The 25,294-nt window shown below is 44.9% G+C and overlaps 1 protein-coding gene across 5 annotated transcripts in view; it reads left to right on the top strand.

Moving 5' to 3' along the window:
- Positions 1–25,294, top strand: part of Foxp1 (forkhead box P1) — a 237,106-nt gene that overhangs the window by 53,664 nt on the left and 158,148 nt on the right. Inside the window, exon 1 of one of the 5 annotated variants that reach the window (XM_041680459.1) lies at positions 13,553–13,741. The exons of the other annotated variants lie outside the window; for them this stretch is intronic. The gene's annotated coding sequence lies outside the window, so the exon portion shown is untranslated. Of the gene's footprint in view, positions 1–13,552; positions 13,742–25,294 lie in introns of those variants that run through there. 5 annotated transcript variants of the gene reach the window in all.

Here is a 25,294-nt window from a genome sequence, read left to right as displayed (position 1 = left end):
TTTGGATTGGGTGTGGTAACTTTTATTTTGTAGCCCACAGCTATAGTAAAAGTAAAATAATAATAATAATAATAACAATTACATGGTTTCCTGGGGGCTTGGGGCGGTTTTAAGAAGTACTGTATATATGCTAAACAAGTAACTTCTTACCACAACCATAACAACACGATTTTCTCTTTCACTTTACGTGCGAGGAGCCCAGTGCAGAGTGGACACTACCTTGCCTAAGTCAGGTGTGGAGCTAGAATTTGCAGCCAGGCGGATTCCACACCGCTTTCCACAGTACTGTGTACCAGCTGGGGAGGGAAGGTGGGCAGCAGCATGGTTGCCACCTCCCACCCATCCTCTCCTTTCCCAGGGAAATACCTTTTCCTACACTGTGCGTGGGCTGTCAGAAACATCAAGGATTTACAGTGTCCCTTCTCTTCTGTAGCCAGAGATGGTTTTGAATTTGTGCCTTGATCATTATTAGCATAGGTAATTAGAATAATTGGAAGAGGATACTCATTATCTAGTGGCTCCTGAAGGAAATAGTACAAAATCAAAACCAGTGAGGGACTGGGGCGTAGCTCAGTTGGATGGACACTTGCCTGGCACACTGGGATCATCCTCAACACTGCGCCAACCCAGGTTGATGGTACTTCCCTGTAATCCCAGCCCTTTAGAGGTGGAGGCAGGATGATGAAGGTCATCCTTGGCTACGTAGTGGCTATGGGGCCAACACAGACCACATGAGATGCTGCCTCAAACCCACCAAAACAAAGGAGCCCACATGGATTCTAGATGGCATCTGCCAGAATAGCTCCGCCCATGTCTTCTCCCAGTATGCCGCTCACCACCATGTTCTCCATTGGTCCCTTCTTACCCAAGAGCCAAGAGCCGAGTGAGGCCTGGCGGATGTGACTGGGCTGGGCTGCAGCATCCCTCTGATGCCTGAATGATTGGTGTGGCCAAATAGCTGAGAGAAAGCAGCTTAAGAAAGGAGGGACTCATTTGGGCTTCTGGTTCAAGGAGACATGCTTGATCATGGTGTGGAAGGCATAGCTGGGAATAGCTGGAACACTATAGATAGGACCATGAGGCTGCTTGGTAGACCCAGAAGCAGCACTGGGTCTATAACCATAAGACTTGCTGCCAAGGGATGTGCTTCCTTCAGCTACACACCAACTCATAACGATTCTGCTGTCTCTGAAAGCCGCACCGTTGTCCTCGGGCCAAGCATGTAAACACATGAGCCCATGGCGAGCATTTCACACCAGACTGTAACAGCCGCCCCGCCACGGTGCTCCATGAGGGACCAGAGTACAGGCTCTTCCCTTCTTCTCTCTCCCACTTGACTTCTCATCAGTAAAGAACCCCTTTCAGTGACTGTAGTGATGGCTCAGCAGGTAAGAGCTGTGACTGTTCTTGCAGAGGACCCAAGTTCACGTCCCGGTATGCAAGTGATAGTCACAGCCTCCTGTCACTCCAGTTCCAGCTGACCTTTTCTCACCTCCTCAGGCACCGCACGCATGTGATACACATACTTACACACACACATACATACATACATACAAACACACACACAAATACATATAAATTAAATGTTTATTTTAAAAAACAAATCTTTTATAAACTCTAAACGGAGGCAATAAGATTTTTCTCTACTCTCTGTCCTTTGTTAATACATAGCATATTGTCACCAGTCTGGCAGCTTGCACATGCTGTTGGTGGCCTATGCTTGTGTAGGTCAGGAAGGCAGGTACAGGGTTGGGCTATGTGCTCAGGAGATCAGCAGGCTGAGATGAAGGTCTTAGCTGGCCTGAGTTCTTGCTGAAGATTGCTCTGTATTCATGCAGGTATGAACCGTTCCATGGTTGAAAGACGGACCTAAGGTCCTTATTTCCATGCTGATTATTGCTTGGCCCGAGGCTGCGCCCATCTTTTGTGTCTTCTATGGTCTCTTGCCCCGTGAGCAGCTCATCAAGAAGCCAGCGACAGTGCATCAGATCTTTCTTGTGCTTCCGGTCTCTGGCATCCTCTGCCTGTGATCTCAAAATGTCAGGTTAATCAGGGGATCATGTGATGTTGGCCCCTTCAGATAAGCACCCTATCTCAAGTCCTGCTGAACTATGACCTTGTTTACAGCTGCAGATTCCCTCGGCATCAGCCCCTCTATTGTGACTGACTGACTTCCGGGGAAGGGGTGGGCACCTGTGCCTGAGGTAGGGCTGTGTACCATGGAATCTTGTTAGAATTCTGCCTACACCATTATAAGAAGACTTGAAAACAGGTAAAAACAAAAACAAGATCTAACCTCCATAGTAATCATGTAAGTGCTTTGATGATTTTAGGAGGTGTTTCTGTTTCTGCCAACAAGATGCTTTTTGCACCTAGTAGATCATTTAATAATAAAGCACATATTTGTGCCGGGCGGTGGTGGTGTGGGGCCTTTTATCCCTGTACTCAGGAGGCAGAGGCAGACAGATCTCTATGAGTTCGAGTTCAACAAGCTCCAAAGCTACACAAAGAAACCCTGTCTTGAAAAACCAAAAAGAAAAAAAAAAGTCTATTTGGGATCTGTGTGTCTCTGCATACTCTAAGAGAACAAGACATTGTATTAATTAACTGGACAGTGGTGTGCCACTGCCTGCTCAGTAAGCTTATCTCTTTTTAGCATTGCCTCTGCTCCAACTTTGAGGGCCTTCCTTCCTCTGTTCCTTTTCCCTCCGGATGCATTCTGTGCTCTGTCACCTGCTCAAGGATGATTTCCCAGATGACTTACTGCCATTACGGTAGAATTGAGGCAGTGGATCAAGTTGTTCTTGGACCGTGGCTCTCTTATCTTTCTTAGTCGCAGGCCTCTGCCTGCACGGCATCTCACCCCAGCTGGACCGTGTGAAGTGTTGGGAAAGGGAGGCCCTGCTCTGCCCTCCACTCCCTTCCAAGGCCCATGCTCAGCACACAGTAGATCCGCAACCTTCTGTGATTAATGACCTGCGAAGTCGGGAAGACTCTGGGACTGGAGCATCGTCCACATTGCCATGTGCGGCAAGCAGCTGCTGGACTCCCGAAGCCGAGTTACTCATGAGGTCATTGCTAAAGCAGTCACTGTTTGACAAGAACCTGATTGACAATCATAAAGCACTCAGAGACAGGCGACTGCAGATGGAGGCTGAGAGGAACAGTGTCTGCATTGTGCTGCGGAACTTGGGGTCCCCCAGGAAGGAGACAGGTGGTGAGCCTCGGTATCTTGGGTTGGCCCATGTGTGAGTCATAGTTTAGGCAATATTCTTTTTTTTTTTTTTTTAAAGAAAGGGTCTTGCTCTGTAGCCCAGGCTGCGCCTCAACTCGCCAAGGTTGGTATTGAGCTTGTTGTCCTCCTACCTTGGTCTCTCAAGTGCTCGGGTTAGGATCACAGGCACTTTGTGTTTAGTGGTTTTATGTCCCCACCACAGGTGCCTCTGCCTCTTTTCCCTCCTGTTTTGGTTCTTCAGGCAGCCACAGTAGAGACCCACAGAGAAGCTGTGGAGCACTCTGGAGCTGACCAGCAAAGCAGTTGACTTAGCCGAAGCTGAAATCAGTGCGACCGTCTGGAAACCAAGCATTCACATCCATGAGCCCGGCCAGAACCTGATTTCCTCCATGAAATGGGTAGACAGTTCCCACCACGCATGGTAGGACAGTGAACAGAAATTCCGGGTGCAGTCTTGAGACTAAAAGAAAAAATACTTCTAACATGACTATTAAACTGAATTATCTTAAGTACTGCTCTGTGCATCTGGTCTGGAATGGAGATACTCATTTTTAATAGCAAATAGTTTGGGGAAGTTACTATTTTCAAGTTGCAGCAGATGATGAGATTGGCGGCAATGCGCTGCTCCAGCTCCTCGGACCTTCCCTCTGTTCCTTCTGGATGCTCGGCTTAATTGATTTTTCCCTCCGTGTAAGTTAAATAGGGACCGCCTCTGCTCACATCTTTTCAAGATAAGCACATTTCACACACAATGACACAACGCGGAGCGAAGCTTATCTGTGTTTCTTTATGATTCAGAAGGCACTTTGGAACCTGTAAGGCCTCTGGGTTTTTACTAGGAACTCCAGCTAGCATTTTATTGTAGCTGTTTAGAAGCACTGGGTGTTAGCCAGCTTGGAAAGCAACCTCTGTTTCCCTCCTTTTCCCTTCTGTGACACACGCTCTAAAAACAGTCAGGTTCAATAAATCTGGACCAGCCTGCTTCTGCCCGGCCCCAACATGCTTGCTCAGTGCCCTGGCCAGTGATGGAGGGGACTTGAGCCAGTAGAGGTAGCACTATGATGTTGGAGACCAGTCCTCAGAGGGGCCTCCAGTGTCCGTAAAGGACTGGGAATTTGTTCCAGTTTGCTCAGGGTGAGACCTAGGTCAGGCCATTCTGGGGAAGAATGGTGGAGTTGATCACTGAACCCGCCTTCCTCTTTTCTTTTCCATCATTCCCCAGCTGCGGTTCTCAGCCTTCCTAATTCTGTGATCCTTTAATACAGTTCCTCATGTTGTGGTGACCCCCACCATAAAATTCATTCATTGCTTCTTCATAAACTACTGTTATGAATCATAATGTAAATCTCTGATATGGGACCCCTGTGAAAAGAAAGGTCTTTTGACTTCCAGTCCCACAGGTTGAGACCTGCTGGCCTAACAGGACACAGTGGAGTACATTCTCACAGCAGGTCTAATGTCCTTAGCAAATCTGATGTGGGAGAATGAGGGAGCCTGTGCTGTAAATATCTATGTATGTGTTATTTCCACACTGGGCACTGCTTTGCTGCTGTTTCCTTTATTCTGACTGTGAGTTAGAGGAATCTGAACTGCTGTTGTTACAGTAATGTAGAAAGCCCAGTCTGGGATTGAATTCCATCCGTGAGCCATCTGTAACAGAGGAGCTGAGAGGCCGCTGTGCCCCCAACCAGCTGAAGGTACTTAAATGGTCTCCCCCAGAACCCTTTGTATGCCCCGGTTTCTCCTGTAAACTGGCGCTGGCTACTGCTTAGTGTGAAAGGAGATGTCTGGGAAGGAAATTTAAGACACGTGCAAACATTTTCCATTTTTATTTTTCTTTGAACCCAGAATAAGATGCAAAGTTGGGATGCCGGTTTCAGAGTTGTTGGCATTATTTGGTTAGATTTCCAGGTGAAGTGTGCGAAAGTGATTATAGATAATAAATATCTTTTTAAAGAAATACTTATTGCAGAGGCAGTTTTTCCACCGTTAATGAGGGCAATTTGACTTGGTTGAGGGATCGCAGTTCTTAAGAATTAATGCAGTAATCCAATTCAGAGATTTAAAGAGATCTCAGATTTTTCACAGGTCGCGTGTTCGCGAATGTGCTGCTATCACATAGCAACTAATGGGGTTGAACGCCAGCCTGTCATTTACTGTTCCTCGCCGCACAGTAGCTTTGCCCTTGGTAGGAAGTGTACTTTCTCCAGGCATTGCAGGTTATTTAGAACTGTGGTGTATTTGTAACACTTTGGAGAGAGAGTATTCTATTACCCAAAGCCTCTAATGACTAGGAAAACTAGGGTTATCTTTCCTAATTACATGTTTGAATCCAAATTGCTGAAGGTCTGGTGAATACCAGGCTCAGAGGAGCTGCCTCCTTGCCTTCCTTTTCCTACTAGGTCCTTTTATTTTATTATTTTTTTCAGTGTATTTTTTTTTAAATCAATTCATGTATCACTGTATTCACGCTTGTGGGTTAATTGTCACAAATACAAAGGTTACAGCCATCAGAGTCATAACTTTGCATCTTTGATAATGGTGTATTTATTATTAACAGCTGTGTTCTGCAAAGGCTTATTTGGAAAGGATGCTGGAAATGCCCCTAGTTCCCAATCCTATTATTTTCCTAAATCTCAAGAATTCCATTTGAAGGCAATTAGAAACCTTTCATGTAGCCCCTACATGTGTTCCCTGCTGTTCTGTGAGCAAAAGGACCTTTGTTCTCTAATTAGAGAAAGGACTAGAGCTCGTTAATTGTTCTAAGCAGTATCTGCTCCAGCAAGAGGCAACAATGCATGGCAGGGTGCGATCACCTATACCTAGGGGGCTCCCTGCATTTACCAGGTCCTGAAAAGACAAACCAATAGCAAGGGGTCCTTGTTAGGCTGCTCTCCTGACCTGGACTGCCCTTGAGGACCTAGCTGGCTGTTCATCAATTTTGAAAACAAAACATCTTGTCTATGCCAGGGAGCAGAGAAGAGTGAAGGCCCAACTCCTATAGAAATCTAGAACTTGACTTGAAAGCCTGTCTTCTTCCAGAAGGCAAATAAGCGGAGATCTCTTTGTGGTCTCTTAGTAGGTTGCGGACACTGTCTACTATTAACAGCCTTCACAGAAGGCAGGTACTACAGTCTTTTGTTGTCCAGTCTTTACTGCCACCGTCGGGCAAGTGAGTCTAGCCAGAGGTGTAGGAATAGGATCAGAAGGCCTGTGCAGCATCAGTGACAACAGAAGCTTTCGTTTCCCACAAGAGTGGGCATTTCGTCTGCATCTAGGAGACCACCCACTTCTAGGATCTCTAGACATATTCCCAGGGCACATGGCTGGGCCCTGTAACTGTTGATAAACAAGGGTGCAGAGGGGGAAGAAAGGTGATCAACTTTGCCTCCAGAAACCACCTCAGACTTCGTTAAATGGATAATGTTTTTCTGGGATGTACTGTTGGGGATGCCTTAAAATAAAAAGCTATCGAGAATCGAGCATGGGCGCCTGAAGTTGGGCAGGGGAGCAGAGAGTTTGTGGTTAGTTTCAGTTCTTCTGAGAAGGGGTCATCTGTCTGTCAGGTGGCTAACTCTGGAAGGATTCAGGGGCCACTGGGCTATTCTGAGATCTCCACAGTCAGCCCACTCACCAGCTCCGTCCTGAGTTCTTGCCTTCTACCTTTGCCGAAGCATGAATTGCCCATGGCTCCATAATGCTAATGAAAAGCATTTGTAAAAGAGGCAGCTGGAGGCCTGACACCCTTATGCTCATAAGGACCAGAGAAGGTGACAGGAGACACAAATAACTGTTCCTCCAGACACCCTACCTGTTAGTTAGTTAGAGGCACATCCAACTTGCTATTCTAATTTTCTTCCACCAGTAATCTTTTTTTTTTAATGTTGTATTTCTCGGGGAAAGAAAAATAGATTTTAAAATGGAATAACCTGTTCTTCAATTGAGTATGCAAAAATCTCATTGCAGTATTTATTCCAAACCTGCTCTCATAATGTTCAGTCAAGGAGAAAACAGCGAAAAACAGTTGTTGATGGACTTAGCTCAGAACTGGATTAAATAAGCATTAGTCTAGGGGAGCTGATTACAGGAATATGAAAATGCGGTATCTTAATGGTACATATTTTTATGTGGCAGCTCAGTTGCCTTTCATTTTGCAGCTAATATGTCTATTCTTATGAGTCATTTACTTCCTTAATTACCTTTTGCAGGCAAGGCACCATGGTATATTAATGTGAATGATTTTTACTGCCAGTTTATCATACAATGCCCCAGAAGTTGAAAGGCGTAATTGACTTGGAAGAACAGCTCGTGAAGGAAACAATATTTAGTTGACAGTTTTCCTTGTACTCTCTGTTGACGTTTATGAGTTTACACTATGCTAAAGGAGTCATAAACACAATTTTCTCTCAATAACAGCAAAGGGTAGCTTCTAAAATACATTTGTGGAAAACACATTTGTTCATTTCTCGAATAATAGGAAAATAACACGTTTCCAGTGATAAGACCTCTCCGATTGCCAATTGAATTAAACCTTTGAAGGTGTATTTATAACCTGTCTCCGAGCATTAGAAGAGACTGGGATTTGGTGGGATTGAAACGGCTTAATGAATATTTAAATTATCCGCAGATTTGGGTAAGTCATATTTAAATCTAGGTGTTTGGGGTGAGACTGGAGCAGTCCCTGCCAGCTTCCTGAAGAAAGGGGAGGCAGGAAGGGAGCTTGGGGAGTGGGAGTTGTCTGGAAGATTCTTCTCTCTGGAAAGTCTGTCACTACGTTTTGGGCAAATAACACACAAGAAGGCACAATAGGTACAACCCCTTCTGAGGTCTGGCCTTCGAACAGTTAAAATAAACCCTCTGGTAGTTCTCTCTAGAGCTGCAGTCTTGAACGGGTGGCTTGTCCTGAGCTCTGCTTGGCAGGTTCTGTGCTCAGCCTGCTTCTACAGGCCCCTGGGCCTGTGCAGGCTCTGGTTTGGCGCATTGGTTCAGAGGGAGTTAAACCTTTCACAGTTTTCTGGATTGTTTGCAGTTCAGTCCTGTGCAACATAATGAAAGTTTTCTACCATCTGTTGTTAAGCTGGCGGTGAGCAAGGCCAGTATATCCAAACAAAGTCCTGGCCGCTGTAAACTGAACCTGTCAGCTTAGCATAGCTCCGCTGACCCCTCCAGCTCACAGGGCAGCCTCGGTACCAGGCACCGGCTGCTGAGAGCTTTCAAAGGGAACTCTTTTGCCGGTAGGCAGTGGGGCCTGTTTACTTTTCCCTCTGTGTACCTCTCGCTGGCTTGGACTAGTTTATACTTAATGTTTAAATGGATACTTGCCCCCCCCCCCCCCTTTCAGAGGGAAGGACATTACTACTTCCCCGGAGATTTCACTTTAGGGAAGAGTGTAAGTGTTGATAGAGACATGTGTGACGTGTGTGGATCAAAGGATATTAAATGCACGTATTTTGGTTTCATTATTTTGTCTCCGTGTCTGGGGACAAATGGTTCGGGCAAAGAAAGTCCTACGTTTGTTACATTACTTACAGCATTTAGAACTGTTTGTGGCTTTAAAGGACAATTTTTTCCTGTCTCTTTTTTTTTTCCTTCTTTTCTGCAATTTGTATTTCATCGCCATAAGTTAATATGCAGCATTTCTTAGGTGAGCAGTACTTACACCATACTCCCTGTTGTATGGAGAAGTACCTCCGTGCCTCCTTGTCTGAACTAATTTACAAGATATATCTATTGCCTCAGATTGTCCAGCTTACCCCTAAAATCATTGCATTATTTTCTGTTTTTTCCCCCTTCTGCATCAGTGAGCTAGTCTTAACTATATATGAAATATTCCTATATACATGAATCCCATGTGTATGCATGCATATATACATCTGCACATGGATATCTGTATACATACACACATGCATGAGTTTAGATATTTATATGTATATCTATTGATTATATAAAGTATATTTGCTCACCTTTATAAATCTGTTCCTGCTTAACCTTTGTGGGGTGGTGTCTATGGCTCATCACGCATTTCCTCTTGTGCACTAAAGATTATATTGATACCCGCATGAGAAGATAGCCATTGGAAGGTATCACCAAATCTCGGTGTCCATTTCAAGCCATTAAAACATCCAAGGAGTATGGCCGCTACTGTTGAATTGCCAATCCAAAGTCCTTTCTAGTCCTGTTAATAAGAAGCCGACCATGAGCTCACACAGCAAGAGGACAGGCAGGAGGGAGATGCTTGTTTGTGCACAGCATTGATGTGAAAGAGTTTAGCCTCGATGGTGCAACAAAGATCTTGCAAGAGGCAGGAAACCATAAGTGAGGGTGAGGGACACTTAGGCCTTTTCCTCTAAGGGACAATGGAGTGTTGCACTAGTGGGAAAAAAAATAAGCAATTTAAAATTTAAATGAGTGTGCTTATTTAAAAAATACTATAGAGTCAAAATCTGTATAGAAGGTGACTGACTTATAAAGTACTTTTTTGTTTTAATTTTCTTAAGTGTAACGTTTCGGGTGGAAATGTCAGGTACCGGGTAATAACCTTGGTATTTAGGATTCTGCCTTTCAGACATGACATTGTGTTTGGTTGTGTGTCCTTATTAGTATTTTTTTTTTTTTAGAGGAGGAGCACATTAAGAGGTCACCTATTAGCTGTGTACTTGCTGTCTTAAACTCAGCCCTTCTGTCTATTAAAATCAAACCACTGTGTAAACATTCCAGTGTTGTTCTTAGTCTCTACAATGGCCCGAGGATCGGCTTTCACCTGCTTGCACATCTACAAGCAATTAAAGCAATTAGCGAAGCCATTTCACATTCAGAGCTTCAAGGTCTATAGTGACATTCAAGTCCAGCAGAAGTCTGAAAGGGGAAAAAGGAAGGAAGGGGCCTGAAATATGGCTACCATTCCATGGCCCTGAGCAGACGAGCTCTCTGTTAAAAATGGTAGCTTTTTAATGGTGTCATTATGAGGTTTTTAAAATGACATCTCAAAAGTTGTTTATATCAAAAAAGCCCAACTAATGAAGGCCTTCTTACTTGGCAGAATTTTTTTTTTTTAACAGACCTTTAATGTCCCAAGCAAAGGAGTGGAGGCAATTGCATTCATTGTGGAGGGAAAAAAAAATCTATTTTCTAATGTACAAGGGAAACTGCATTTCACTTTTATGGTAAACTTCCCTTGTTTGTGGGTAAATGATGGTAATGTGGCATATGGAAGTTGAGAAATTTAGGGAGTAAATTGTTTCTTGCTGTTGATGTCAGGAGGAGGCTGGCTTGTTTGATGGGTACAATTTACATCTCCATGGGATGGGGCAGAGGTAAGTTTTTAAGGCAGCCTAGACTCTAGTATGGTGTTTGCTGTTTGTTTGTTTGTTGTTTGTGTTCGGAACATAAGTAAAACCATTTTTGTGGAACCTGGAAGCCAGATTGACCACAGGCCATGTTGTTTTGAACTAAGAATTTGTTTTGATAAAGTAAACACAAACATGTTTTGACTCACAGGATATTATTGTTATAAAAGGAGAAAAATATTTACAAATAGTGTGAACATATAACATGTTTGGACTGTGAACAAAACAGAAAAATATTTATGTTAAAAATGTGCAAAAATATTTACCCCAAAGTTAAACACATAGTCCCACAGTCAAATACCTGATACAGCATGTACTGGCACACACCAGGAGTTTATGCACAGAAACCAGCAATGGCCCCAGGATTGTTCCATGGTGCTCCCAAGACATGGCGTCGCAAACCCCTGTACTGATCCCTCTTGGCAACAGCCTGCCTAGCATAACTAGCCTCTGGCCAGTGCTCCCAAGCACCTTCTGGAACTTCCAACAGTGAGTGTCCTCCTCCTGGTCCTCCTGGCTTGCCATAGCTAAAGGTCATCCCCAGCTGTTGGAGCTGCTCCTGAAGCTCGCACACTGGGGAGAATCCCACCTCCCCACCCTCTCTACCTCCCCCCCCCCCCCCCCCCCCCCCCCCGCAGAGGCCTAAGGCCTTTCCTTCCAGCTACCGTAATCTTTATAATAGGATGGTGTTGTAAGGAATGATAGGCAGGTCTTGTGTGGACATCCTAACTGCATAGTGCCTCACAGTCTACTGGCCCCCGTGCCTCCCAGTTTGTTTCCATGTTTGGAACTCAGTTACCCAGGTATCCCATTGATAGAAAACAAACCATAAACTGATTACAGCTTTGGAAATTAGGTTGTGCATTTTTAAATCCATATTTTACTGTGGGCTTACTATGGAGAGAAGGCAGGGGGAGGAAAAAGGGAGAGAGGGAGGGAGGGAGGGAGGGAGGGAGGGAGGGAGAAATGAAGTAATTTTAAAAATCCTAGCATATAGTATTTAAAAGAGAATCTCACTTTTCCAATCTCAGAAGAAGGTCCCAGTTGGGAAAGAACCACGGGTAAATTTTGTAGAATTCCGACGTCCTTTAATCTGGTTCTGCCTCTTCCCGTTCAGTGTTTGTTAATAAACACCCCCAGGGCAGAACTGCTTTCCCTGTTGTTACATACACTGACTTTGATTAAAACAAGAGGCATCCTTTAAAAACAATAGTATCCCTCTAAGAAAAAAAAATTCTTTGAAATTTTTTATGCCCATAAAACAGTCGTTGTAATAATCCCTTTAAGAGACTGGCCCAGTTGGCTTAAAAGCTTCTAGGGGTGGAACAGTGACATATGTCTGGGACTGGAGGAATCTGACCGTGTGTGTGACTGCAGGTAGGGAGGGCTCTTGCATTCATTCACTGTCTAGCTGTTTTAGGAGAGTGTTAGCCCCCATCCTAGCTTGGTTTATGCCTGACTGCCCACCTCCCCTGGGCCAGGCTCCTGTTCTCCAGTGCTACATTTAAGAAGAGAAACAGGGATGGCAGTACAATGTAGCGTGCGGGAGCCTGGGCACATACCTCCTGCTCCTTGAAGCAGATTGTTAGCAAATCCTTTGGCACCTCTGTAAATGGACCGGCCCAGTTAGAGAAGAGCCTCTTCATTGGACATTCCACCCTTCATGCAGGGGAGAGGCAGACATGGAGGCTCAGGAGGGAGGTGAGGCAGAAAAACCAGATTGATCCCATCCCCCCCCCCCCCCCCCCCGCCTTCTCTTCTCCTCGTCCTGTTTCTGTGATCTGCCTTTTGAACTGTTTTTGTGGCTGATCAGTTCCACCTAATATGTCTCTTGATTTTTGCTATTGTAATACTCGGGCGACATGCTGTTCTCTTCATTTCTGTAAGCTTTAGATGCTTCTGCCTGTCATATTCTGGCGGTTTATCTTCAGCGTCTGGATTTGCTTTCAGACTTGAATGTCTATCAAGCTGCCGTTGCTTTGAATGTGAGATCAAAAGAAGATGAATTCCAGTAAAAAAAAAAAATTTCCTTCTATGAAGAAAAGATTGGGGCCTATGTAAACATCTCACTGACAGCTCCCAATGAGTTATTTTAGCCGAGTATTAGCACCTGCCTGACAGACAGGCCAGCGTTCCATGCTCAATAACAAATCAGATGCGTCTGTGGCAGAGACTCAGCCACAAGAGCAGTACATTTTAGGAAGGAAGCCTTTGCTGTATCCTTGTTTTCAGTTGAATATGGCTGTTCCACTCTTCCTCCCGTTTTTCACTGACCTGCTACACCTCCTGTGACTGTTTTTTTTTTTTTTTTAAATGGTACCTGTCAGGTTCTTCTGGTGACTGAAGACAGGACCTTAATAATCAGTTTAGGACAGGGTAAGGAGTACTCAAGCAGTCAAGCGGGCACTGTACTATACACAAGTAGTTTTCCTAATAGTAGAGGAGCTAAATGTGGAGGGAAAGCAATCAAACCAGATACAAGGCATATCCTTGGAATGCCGGATGTCGTGATCTTTAAAAAATATATGTGACTAAAAATCCTCTAAGGTCAGCAAGGTCTGAATTCATATTCTCTCTCTCTCTCTCTCTCTCTCTCTCTCTCTCTCTCTCTCTCTCTCATCCTGCCTATGTAAATGTCACCACAAAAATATCTCAAGAGCAGGTTTCCTGAACCCTGTTGGTGTGTACTTGCCTCCTTGTGCGGGAGCTGTGTTTGGCTAGGGCTTGGTCTACCGGGGCACGCCATGTGTGCTGTGTCCCTGCTTGCCGTCCTGGAGTGATTTAGATACGTTGAACATTAATAGATTTCTTTAAGTGCTCCATACAACTTTGAAAATTACCTGCAAGCTCCAACTGATCTTCCAGCTTTGAAAGTGAAGAATTACTTGAGGAATTCTTGTGGTTTCCTTGTCATTGAGTGAGAGCCCAGCCAGCTACTGTGGAGACAAACCTCCCTGAGGTTGCCTACAAAGGGCAGTGTTCCAGTGTGTTTTCTCCTCGAGTGTGCTTCAGCCGCTCAGCACTTCCTGTTTATTCAAACATCTCTTTTACCACTCGGCAAACCCCCGCTTCGCAGAAACAGCCAGAGCTCATCCACAGCGAGACGGAACTGCAGAGGGAGACGGTGCCTGCTCACTCTGCCAAACTCTTCATTTGCTCTGTAAGTGTCCAGAGGGGAAAAAAAAAGAACATTTTCAATGGGTTAAACTTTTAAGCTGGGATCTTTGCTTGGGCAGACGTTCCTTAAAGGACAAACTGAGATGCTTCAAGTTGTTTACTGTCTGCTTCCTTCCTTCCCTCCCTCCTCTCTCCATCTAAGCCTTTTTTTTTTCCTTCTTCTTCCTTTTTTTCCACCATAGGGATCCTGCTAACTCCTTGTTAATTCTCTCTTGCTTTCACATGTGGCTTTGGCTCCGATCAGGAAGAATCAGCCAGTGTTGTCAGACACTTTTACAGGCTGGATGTAGATTGTAACTTTCCCCCTGCTGTATGTGCCGTCTGCTTTTTTTCTTCCTGTTATCTCAAGTCCTGAGAGAGTGTGGGGATGGTGCCTGTGACAGTGTGCAGAGTTGTCCTCGGAGGTTGACATCATGACACCGTCATCGCGGGCGAATCGGTCTTGATAATATTTGTACCAATTTCATGCCAATAAAAGTCAGACTGCCGAAACACGCACGGTCATTATCTCATTCATATGACTATTGTTTAAACGGAGTGGGCTGCGGAGGGAAAGAGAAAGGCTGCCTTGCTCCCAGCAATGGTTGTTAACTGTGGTATCGGACCCTCTTTTGACCATTTTCTCTGTGAGTAATTAGGATGGCGGGCAAGCCCTGGCACTGGGGCTGGCAGAGCCTTGTAACTCTTGGGCTCTTCAGGAGAAATGGCTTTTGAACACATGGTATGAGCTTTTTAAAAATGGTTCCACCTTTTCCTGCCCTGGTCCACCCTCTGGCCTCTCTTCCCTCCCTCGACCCCCCCCCCCCCCCCAGCCCTGTTCTTCGGCTTCACTATAATTGGCAAGCCAGGTGCTATTTTTTTTTAAGCTATGTACTGATGAGGGAATAGACAGGAAGTAGAAAATTGACTCTTTTGATCTTAAGAGAATTGCTATTATTCTGAACTTGGTTAGTCCTCAGACTAAATATCTATTAACTTCAGTATTTTCAACAGCATCTGTTAGGGCAGGAAAAGACATAGGGTTTTCATAGTCGTCCAAACCGTCTAATAGGAGAAACATCGACACAAACAAGTCTCCCTGTGTGTCACTGTGGCTGGGATGGGTTTGTTTTTTATTTTTATTTTTTATTTTTATGTTCAGAAGTTGTTCTGCTTTGCAGGAGGGAGAAAAGAAAAGATGTTTGCCACTGCCTTAAGGCCAATTTGTTAAACAGTAGGAGTAATTGCGGGGAAGATGGGAAGAGTGAGTGAGGTTATATTTACTCAGATGGCAGTGTAGGTGTGGGCCCGAGCAGTGTGGGAACAGTGGGCTGCTTTTCTCGCTCTCTCAGCCTGTTTGATGACCATCAAATTTCCCAGCTCGCTGATTTTGTTTTTTCTGGATGGCATGTTTGATTATTTATCAGAAGGGAAGGGAGGAGGTGAGGTTGGTCACAATAAACATGTGACCAACGTCTGTTTTGTTTTCCACTCTGAAAGCCATGCCCTTTACCAGATACACAGAAAATAATAAATGCATTGTTTTAGGATAAAAGGAAACTATACCCGTGCTTTTTTTTTCTTCTCCTTTTCCCTTTTCTTCCCCCTATAGACAAGTGAGTTAACCCTTCAGGCTCAGGAGCTTTTTCTCTTTCTTTTTTAAATTTCCTTCTGATACTTTGTCAGGCTTTGTAGTAAGAATGAATTTAGTGCAGTGGATGGGTAAAGATTCCCAGGATTAGCGGTTCGATGCTTTGGAAGGTCTAGATGCCTGCACCGCTTAGTGCCACTGCGTTGTGGTATATTGTGGCTCGCGTTAGTAGGAATCCCATCGCACTAATAAACAGCTGTTATAGCTTTGGTGACGGCGAAGGTATTTATTTGTTTAGTTGTTTGTTTGCTTGTTTATCAGGTGTTTTCTGTTTAATCTGACACTAAGGATTGAACGCAGAGCTGCGTGGATACTCTTCTCCCGCCTCCTCTTCCTCTGAGCACTCATCACCAAGGGGTTTGGGGGGGTTTTAAATCTCAACTGTGAGCAGCTCAGCTAAAGGCTCATGGATGAGTGTCTGTAACTCGTGAAAAACATAGTTAATGCCAGCCAGTGTTCGACTTCTCCCTAAAGGCTGTCACGTGCTATGAGAGAAGAGGTCCACTTGGGCCTTGGTGTTCCTCAAAAATTCCTTTTCGGGCAGGAAATAGTTGGGCACTTGCCTGGTAGGCGTATGGCTCTGGATGAAATGTCTAGTTCCTCCTGATGATATGCATATATATTCTAATAGTATGCTAGATTATGCTAGTCTCTGCAATTACCTATTATTTTTCCACAGTCTTCAAGACTGTTTGCAAGTACTCCAGAGTCCAAGGGGAAGTCCCAAGCTGAGATTCAGTGTAGATCTACAATTATCTTTTCATTTATCCCCTCAGGTTTTTAAGTGGGATTGGCATGGTTGCCTGTGGGCATTATCTGGGCATAGGTACACCTGCTGGTACCTTCTTTAGCAAAGGAGTCAGGGTTCCCAAAGGAATACCCTCACTCAGACTCACCCTTTCACAGGGATGTGCATGGGGCCCCAACCTGGGGGACCAGCCCAGGCAGAGGCAGCCCTGTTAATCACAGCTGAAATCTGTGTGTTTGCCTATACTGTTTGGGAATGTGAACTGAAAATATGCACAGAGAGGGATTCCCTCTCCATTGACTATATAAGGAAGAGTGCAGCCAAGTGCAGATACAGCATGGCTTCCACTTGGCTGGCCCTGCCTTGGGCTTGGGGATTGCGGGAGCTTTGCTATGGGGAGGGCAACAGTGGGAACCAGTAGCCCGTCCGCCTCCTCCCTTGTCATCTCGAATACTCCACAGAGGCTGTTGGGTTGGATAATCATGCTTTGTAGTTCTGCAGAGCCTTTTGTCTGTAGAAATCAAAGTGCCTGACTAATGTGAACTTGTTGATACTCAGAACACCCTTGGGACATCAGTAGGCTGAAAAGGTGATCCCACTTTTGAGGTGGGAAAAACGTCCTGTTGTTAAAATCATTTACAGTTCCGGGGTGTGTCTGTGTGAGTGCTGAGACTGGACCTGCCCAGGGGTGACTTGGAGAGTAGGAAAAGCCTTTTCTTTCCCCTGCTGAGTCAGGTTCTATCTGACTGCAGATCGTCACCATATGAGAAAGTGTTCTGCCCTGAAAAAAAAACTCCCTTGAAAAGTTTGTGAGAAGATGATGGCAGGCGATAAGGACTGGGCCTGCTAAGTACTCATCTATTTCTGGTGAGAGTTGGGATATGGTTGTTTTTGTATTTTCAATATTCAGCATGAGGTGAATATCCTGGGTTTTATTTTGTTTTACATACATGGAGGATGGTGATGTTGGAGACAAACTCATGAAGACATTGTCGGCTATGAGTCAGTTGCAACTTGCTGTAAGGTTTGGTTCTTTGTGGATGTAAGATCCGAGCCCTTTTATTTACCCAGAATGTTCTGAGTGACTGAAGCCCTGGGCTGCAGTGACCTCTCTGTGGCTCCCAAGCACATAGTGAAAAGTTACTTGAATGCCGCTTGCTGTTCTAAGCCTCAGATGGACAGGAGTTTGTGATATACAGTACAGTGGTACTAGTTAGATTATTTTGGTTTCTAATAATGTTTGTTTGTTGGAATCTGGGTATACAAGTTAGATCTGAAAACCCCTTACATTTTAGAAGTGACTTTCAAAGAACCTTCATGATTCTAGTGTGGCTCAGGAACCTGTCTTTTCAGCAGGCCATCAAATGTTGACAATGTGTCACGGGCAGGTGGTGGTGTCCTGCTTGTGCTTTATTGTTTTTTTCGTAACTCATTCACTCTTTTTTCTGCCTTTAGCTGTGTTAATTATGGCACGGGTTCTGGGATTTATTCCTGTCCTTGCTGTTAAGAAGACACCAAGGCACAGGAAAGTTTCGTGGCTTGGCCAAACTCACACAGCTACCAGGTGTAAAGAGGGACTTGGGTCCAGCCACAGTGACTGGTTATCACTTAACCACCCTGCAAACTGCTTCTGTAGAGATATGCTAATGTGTTAGAAAACAAAGTCACCCGATTTTAGACTTGTAATAATTCTCTCAGGGTCAGTAATTCCCCCAAATTCCCAGCGAATCATTATTTCTTCATGCTTTCAGACTCAAGTTCAACCATATGCTAAACTGTGGTCACTGGGAGTTCCAGAGGTCACTGTCACTCCTGAACATGGCTATAAGCACAGTTATGCACCAGACAAGCACAGTTTGGTTTTTAATGTTTCTTCAGTTCTTAATTCAAGCAGGGTCCCACTGTGTAGCTCAAAATCAGGCCCTAACCCTAGCCCTCTTTCCTTGGACTTCGGAGTGCTAAGGGTGTCAGGCATAAGCTCCTATGACTAATATTTTGTTTTGATTTTGGTTTTAGGATTTTACTTTTTTAATTTATGTGTGTATGTGGGGGAGAAGTTGTGCCTTGAATTCAGTGCCTGAGACCTGAGGCATCAGATCCTGCAGAGCTGGAGTTGAGAGATGTTTATAAGCAATCAATATGGGTGCTGGGAATTGAACTTGTGTCTTCCGCAAGAACAGTATGAGCTCTTAACTGCTGAGCCATCTAGCCAGCCTTGCCTGGTTTGTTTTTATTTTTTTCTTAAAAAAAAAAAAACAAAAAAAACAAAAAACAAGTCCTTTTAATTCTTTGAGCAATAGCTTCCCCCAACCCCACCTAATTTTCTATTGCTGCCTTCCAAATCTGCCATAAGGATAGGCTCTTTTAAAAATATGGTCACTGTGCAGTAGCTTTTGCGCTGGAGGGAGAGATAGCACTGTAGAAAGCTAGTCTGCTGTGTGCCTCTCGGGTTCCAGCCTCAGTGGAGGAGGGATGGAGGAAGGAGCCAGAGGGATGAAGAAGGAACAAGTTACTTTTGAGTGTACTCCTTTCACATTTTTAAGAAGGTGTGTGTTTGTGTGTGTGTGTTATGTCTGTGCTGTACATATGTTTTAGTGTGGGTGTGTCTAGAGGCCAGAGATTAATGTTAAGGATCATATTAGATCACACTGCTTTCTGGAGACAGCTTCTCTCACTGAGCCTGAAACTCCCCCATTGTCTTTAACAATAGGACCAAAGGCCTAGGGGATCTTCCTGTCTTCCTTCCCCAACACTAGGGTTGCAGACACATGTCTCATGTGTGCCCTTTGTATAGATTCTGGAGAGCGAAGCTTAAGTCCTCATGTTTGCATGGAAAATACTTTATAGACCGAGTCATTCCCTAAGCCCCCTCAATATCCTCTAAATGTGCCTTGATTTTTCTTAAAGATTCTGCCATGCCAGCCAGGTAGTTCTATTTCCACCTAACAGAAGAACACTACAACCATGCACTAGGGCTACAGAGGGCATGCACTGGTGCCATTCTTGCAGGACGATGAACGGATTCTCCCCAGCCGTGTGACTTTAGACACAGGATATGAAGCAGTTTAGAGCCAAGGAAGACCCCGAATTGGCACTCAGGAATTGGATAATTGATGCCCTTCGTTCTTTATCAGGTGTTCCTGTCAGTACAGTCGTCTCCCTCTGCTGGCGCATACTCTTTGCTTTTGCCAGCCACATAGATTCTTGGTGTCCATTGTGCTAATAGTGTCAGTTCATTCGGCGGCCAACCTCCACCTGGTCCTGAGCTGAGGACTTTCCATGTGCATGTCAGAGAGTCTGTACGGTTTCATCTCGCTCTCTGTTGTCATCTGTCAGCTGCATAGCGTGCTGCCTCCTGGAACGGTGAGAACTCAGCGTGGTGATGAGTCTTCAGTGCTCAGTGCTTGCCTGGTGAAAATACTCAGCAGCTGCACAGTTGGGGTGGCACGAGTTTTGTTGTTGATAGCAAGCGATCTGCAGAGTTCTGACTGGCCTTGAAGTTGCTGTGCAGCCCCAGGTGACCTTGAGCTCCTGCTCCTCCTGTGTGCGCCACTCAGTGGCTGAGATTCCTGTCACCTGTCACCACTCATGGTCTTCCTAGAGCTGAGGATCAAACCTGGGACTTTGTGCCAGCTAGGCATGAACTCCACCAGCTGAGATCCTCCCCCCCCCCACTTTTAAATCATTTTCTTTATCCTCAGTGATCAAAGCTCAGAGCAGTTTGAACAATGTAGCTATTTAACAACCCCTAGCTCTGCTGCTGAGGGGTGGTACATGCCTTTAATCCCAGCACTTGGGAAGCAAAGACAGGTGGATCTCTGAGTTTGAGGCTAGCCTGATCTACCGACCAAGGGCCAGGACAGACTTACAAGCTATAGAGAAACCCTGTCTCAAAAAAACAAAACTAAAACCAAAAAAATAAAATAAAATAAAACAAAAAAACCCTAGCTCCACCACTCTATACATTCATTTTTGTATATATATATATATGCATTTTAATGTATAGTTATAATAGAGTGTGAGAACATACAATGAATTCAAAACCAGAGCTGTGCCAGACATGGTGGCACATATCTTTAGTTTTAAAAGCACTGGAGAGGCAGAGGAAAGCAGACCTCTGAGTTTGAAGCCCTTCTATTCTGTGTAATGAATTCCAGACTGGCCAAATAAAAATAGAAATTAATTAAATGGTGAAGAAGAGGTTGAAGGCAGGGCTGGGGTAAAGGCTTAGTGTGCAAAATACGTGCCATCCTAACCTGAGAACCCAAACCCATATAATGCTCATTGCAGTAGCAAGCATTTGTAATTCCAGAGCTGCTCTGCCAAGAGGGGAGGCAAAAACAAGAGAAGCTCTGCAGGTTCAATGGTCACATAACCAGGCATGCTCAGTAGAAAAGCAGCAGAGTCCCTATCTCAGGCTAGAAAGCAAGTCTGCCACCTAAGCTTGTCCACTTGGCTGCACATGTATGCTGTGCTGCACGCGTACCCAAACTCTCTCACGTGGACAGAGACAGACAGACAGACAGACAGACAGACAGACAGGGAGAGTGTGAGAGAGGGAGACAGACGGAGGGGAGTGGAGAGAGAAAACAAACAAAAAAGCTGGACCAGAGATCGTCTGTCCCTGAAAGCCAGACCACGTGGGTCCAGAGAGGTAATTGAAGGCATAACTTGAGACATATGTCTAGGTGCAGCAACTGCTACTGACTGGGTTTCAGGGAAATTGTGAATTTCAAAAAGGAAAAAAAAAAAAAGAAAGACAATCTGTGTTCTTAGACTTGGAAGAAATAGTTGGTAAGTAAACTGCTGGTAAGAACTTAACTAACCCTCAGATCTCACATTTGAAAATAAGTTGAAAATATTTTAAAAGCCAGGAGTGGAGGTGTACACTTGTAGGGAGGCAGAGACAGGCAGATCCCCGGGGCTCCTGGTCAGCCAGCCTAGCTTATTTGGTGAGCTCAGACCAGTGAGAAACTCTCCACTCAAATAAAAGGTGAGAAATGACATCCAAGGTTGGCCTCTGGGCTCAGCACAGACACCACACACCAGGAACAGGCACAGGTTTACACACTCAAAGGAGTACATCTGTGATCTTTTTAGTGCTTCCTTAGGAAAGGAAGGTTGTTTGTTTGTAATTTAAATTCTTTAACTTGGCTGGGTGCGGTGGTGGTATGTGCCTTTAACAGTTGGGAGGCAAAGGCCAGTGGATTTTTGTGAGTTTGAGGCCAGTCTGGTCTACACAGTGTGTCCTAGGGCAGCCAGGGCTATTTAGAGAGACCCTGCCTCAAATAAATAAACAAACAGATGAATAAATTATCAAGTAAGTAACTAAATATAGAATTTAAATTTTTTGAAAATTGCATACTGTATTTAAGTCATTCTAGTCATTTTCCTCTTCCTGTGCCCTACCTCTCCCTCTTGAGTTTCTGACTTCTTCTTCTGTATATTGTTACACCCAGTCACTCACACACAACCTGCGGAGTCTGCTTAGTGATGCTCTTAACGTACATATGTTTAAGGATGACCACTTGGGAGTGCATAACCTATCAAGGGTTTATCATCCACCGCCATTCTCCCTCTCTCGGCAACCATTGGTTGCCTGTAGCTCTTCATCTTGGGGTAGAGCTTATGAAATTTCTCCCATCAGCTGATGCTGTCACTATGTAGGTCTTGCTTGGGCAATCTTGTTGTTGAGATATCCTGGGTGCAGCCCCCCTGTTTCCACATGGCATCATGGTTCCTGGCTCTCATAATCTTTTCACCCCACTCTTCTGAAGTGTCTTTCTTCCACATAGCGGTTGCGTTGTTGACATGTCGGTTGGAGCTAGGCATTGCCAGAGCCTCTGTTCTTCACATTTCGACCAGTTGTGGATCTCTGTAATGGGCCGCATATCCTATGAAAAACTTGGCTGAGGCAGGATGTGAGACACACTCACCTAGCTCCTCCAGTTACTTTTCAAAGAAATCCACTGTGCTGGCAGCTTGTCCCAGATGGCTTGGAGAGACCCTCGGGGAACAAGGGATGGTCATGACTGCATCTCTGTCCCCAGAGCAGATGGGGACAAGGTGGCCAGATAGGTAAGAACATACAGGGAGGAGAGCTGGGGATGCCTGGGCTGGTGAGTTTTCACAGCAGGAGACTCTAGGTAGCTGCTGGGGTCAGAGCAGTGTTGTTCTCCTGGGCCTGAGAGTATCATCAAACTCTGCTTCTTGATAGAACTAGCTTGCCAGCAAAGACAGGTGTAGTGGAGATGGGTGTTTGGTGGCCTTGGACACGTAGGCCTGCCAAAGTGACAGTCACTCTAAGCATCCTGGGAATGGGGAGATTGGTTGGGAAAAAAAGAAGGTTTTTTGTTTTTTGTTTTTTCCCTGTGGGGGAAAAAGACGGTGAGGTTAAAAAGCATGCTACTATAAAAAGGCCATTTCTTGTCCTGAACCCAGAAGGAACCAAGGCCACTCCTGTTTTGGGCTCCCAATGTCACTGCCATCTTTGGGCTAATCGGTGACCTTGTACAGTTTCAATATCTAGTTCTCTGGAGACAATGTTTGTTTGTTTTTGTTTTTCGGCCCTGGCACTCAATCCACTCATGACCTTGAGCTAGTCACATTTTTTGTTTTTCTACTTTGAATCAAGAATCATAAAACTTTCCTCATCTCCCTGAGGATGGCAGACAACTGGAGACGAAACAGCAGGGGGTAGCTAACATCAGAGTGCCTGGGGATGGGGACCCACTCAGCAGCAGCTTTACTTCAGCTGAGTTCTCTGTGTACAGCTGGGCAGCTGAAGGTCCTTTCTTTTGCCTAGGTCCCCTTTGTTATCTGTGTCTGTGGTGCTGGGAGTCGAACTCAGGCCTTTTTGAGGCAAGCACTCAATCTCTGAGGTGCAAGCTCAGGCTCAGCCCTTAAAGTGTTACCAGACATGAGAGAGGGAGACAGAGAGAAAGAGAGACAGATTGGCTTTCTCTATAGCCCTGGCCATCCTAGAACTCTCTCTCTAAACCAAGCTCGCCTGTAAGGAACTCAGGGATGCACCTGTCTCTGCCTCCCGAGTGCTGGGATTAAAAGTGCATCTACCACTGCCCTGCTCTGAGCCTCCATCGCCAAATGTCACTGCTGTTTTCAGTGCTGCTTTATGGAGGTCAGGAGACAGGGTGCTCCTCCTTTCTCTTCATCATCAGTCTGATTTGGGCAGCTTTTTTCTTCTCCTTGTTTGTTGGTTTTTGCTTGTTTTCCTTTTTCTTTCTTTTAAGAAATGATTTATTTTTATTTTATGAGCACTGGTATTTTGCCTGCATGTGTGTCTGTGTGAGGGTGTCAGATCCCCTGGAACCGGAGTTACAAATAATTGTGAGCTGCCGTGAGGGTGCTGGGAATTGAACCCGAGTCCTCCTCTGGAAGAGCAGCCCATGTTCTGAACCTCTGAGCCATCATCTCTCAAGCTCCCTGTTTGTTTTCTGTCTCTTCTAGAATGTTACCTCTAAACCATTTTCAGTCTTTGCATTTTCTTTCCTCGTCTTTTTATTCTTTCTCTTCTCCCTCCTCTTCCTTCTTTTTCTTCATTCAGATTTTAGGCAAGAGAAAGGCCTTTGGGGAGCAAAGCCTTCACAGGTGTTCACTGCCTCTTACTAAAAAAAGGAATCTCTCTCTTTTTCTTCTCTCCCATTCCACCGGGTATGTGTGTGTGTGTGCAAGAACTCTGTTTCTATTCGAATCACAGAAAACCCAGTATACATTCAAACACACCTAGAGTTTTCAAGCTTCCCCATTAACCAATCAGAATCCGTGGCCCCAAAAGATGTGAATCTTTATTATTCATAATGAATTGCTGGGACTCAACCTCATAAAAAGGGCGAGTCAAAAAACAGGGGTTAATATCAGGAGTTATAGATCCTTTTGATTGATTTATCCTCACATTTGACCCCTGTATTTCCTGTCCTGAGCACTGAAAAAGGTTTATACCATTTACTCAGTACTGTTTTTTTTAAGTCTGGACTTTAACAAGGGGACAGCAGCACTCGATGCAGCATCCATGCTCACATTATTTACTTCCTTCATATATATTGTATTGTGTGTGCCTGGTGTACACATGACTCTGTGTAAGGTGTCGTCTTTCTTCTTTGACTCTCCATGTTCCTTCTTTTTTAATAATTTATTTTTATTTTGTGTGCCTTGGTGTTTAGCCTGCATGTATGTGTGTGTGTGAGGATGTCAGATCTTGGAGTTACAATCAGTGCTCTTAACTGCTGAGCCATCTCTCCAGCCCTCTCTCTTTCTTTTTTCATTATTCATTTTAATTTATTTAATTTGTTTGGCGTTTTATCTGCATATGTCTGTGCACCGCATGCATAAGTTACAGGTGTGAGCCAACATGTGGGTACTGGGAATTGAACCTGGATCCTCTGGAAGAGCAGTCAGTGCTCTCAATCACTAAACCATCTCTCTAGGCCCTATGTTATGTCTGGAGACAAGGTCTCTCACTGAACCTGGAATTTGCTGTTTTGCCTGGTCTAGCTTGGCTAGTGAACTCCAGGGATCCTCCTGTCTCCAGTGTCTGGATTACAGACTTGAGCCATCACACTTGGCTTTTGTCCTGATGCTGGGGACCCGGCCCCAGGTCCTTGTGCTTGCCCACTGAACCATCCAGCCACCTCTCTAGCCTCCCAGCTCACATTTTAGGTGGTTCCCAATAAACTTGTGTTTTGCCCTAATGATCACATTGCCTGAAGTCGTAGCCCCCAGGCTGTGATCTTGTCCAACTCCCATGAGTTCAGCAGGCTGGGGCTTGGGCAAGGCCGAAGTGGAATCTCTCCAAAGACAACTCAGGTGCAGGAGCCTTGGCGCGGGTGACTCAGAGTCTGGCACTGGCTCCAGTGAAGGGCAGCCAGCTAGTGCTCCGACAAGGTGGTTATAGGTTCCTGTGTCCGTAGGAGGAGAAGGATGGGCTGGCATGTTCCTTCTTTCTTGCTGTCTTTCTTAAGAGACTTCAAACAGACTTCCTGAATGTTTATAGCCATTAAACTTATTTCATTCAATTTTGCAAGATCATAGATTGACCTTTTTTTTTTTAAGTCTCATGAAAATTCTTAGTCTTTGGCGGGAAGTATCCTCTGCGTGCCTTCCAAATAGAAAGACGTTAGTCATAATCGCTGGTGAATACG

Source organism: Microtus oregoni, unplaced genomic scaffold (assembly GCF_018167655.1).
Source record: "Microtus oregoni isolate MIOR12 unplaced genomic scaffold, Mior012 000002F_ref0000024, whole genome shotgun sequence".
Lineage (NCBI taxonomy): Eukaryota > Metazoa > Chordata > Mammalia > Rodentia > Cricetidae > Microtus > Microtus oregoni.
The sequence above is the reverse complement of the archived record's forward strand: the minus strand, read 5'-3'. Positions and strand labels throughout refer to the sequence as shown.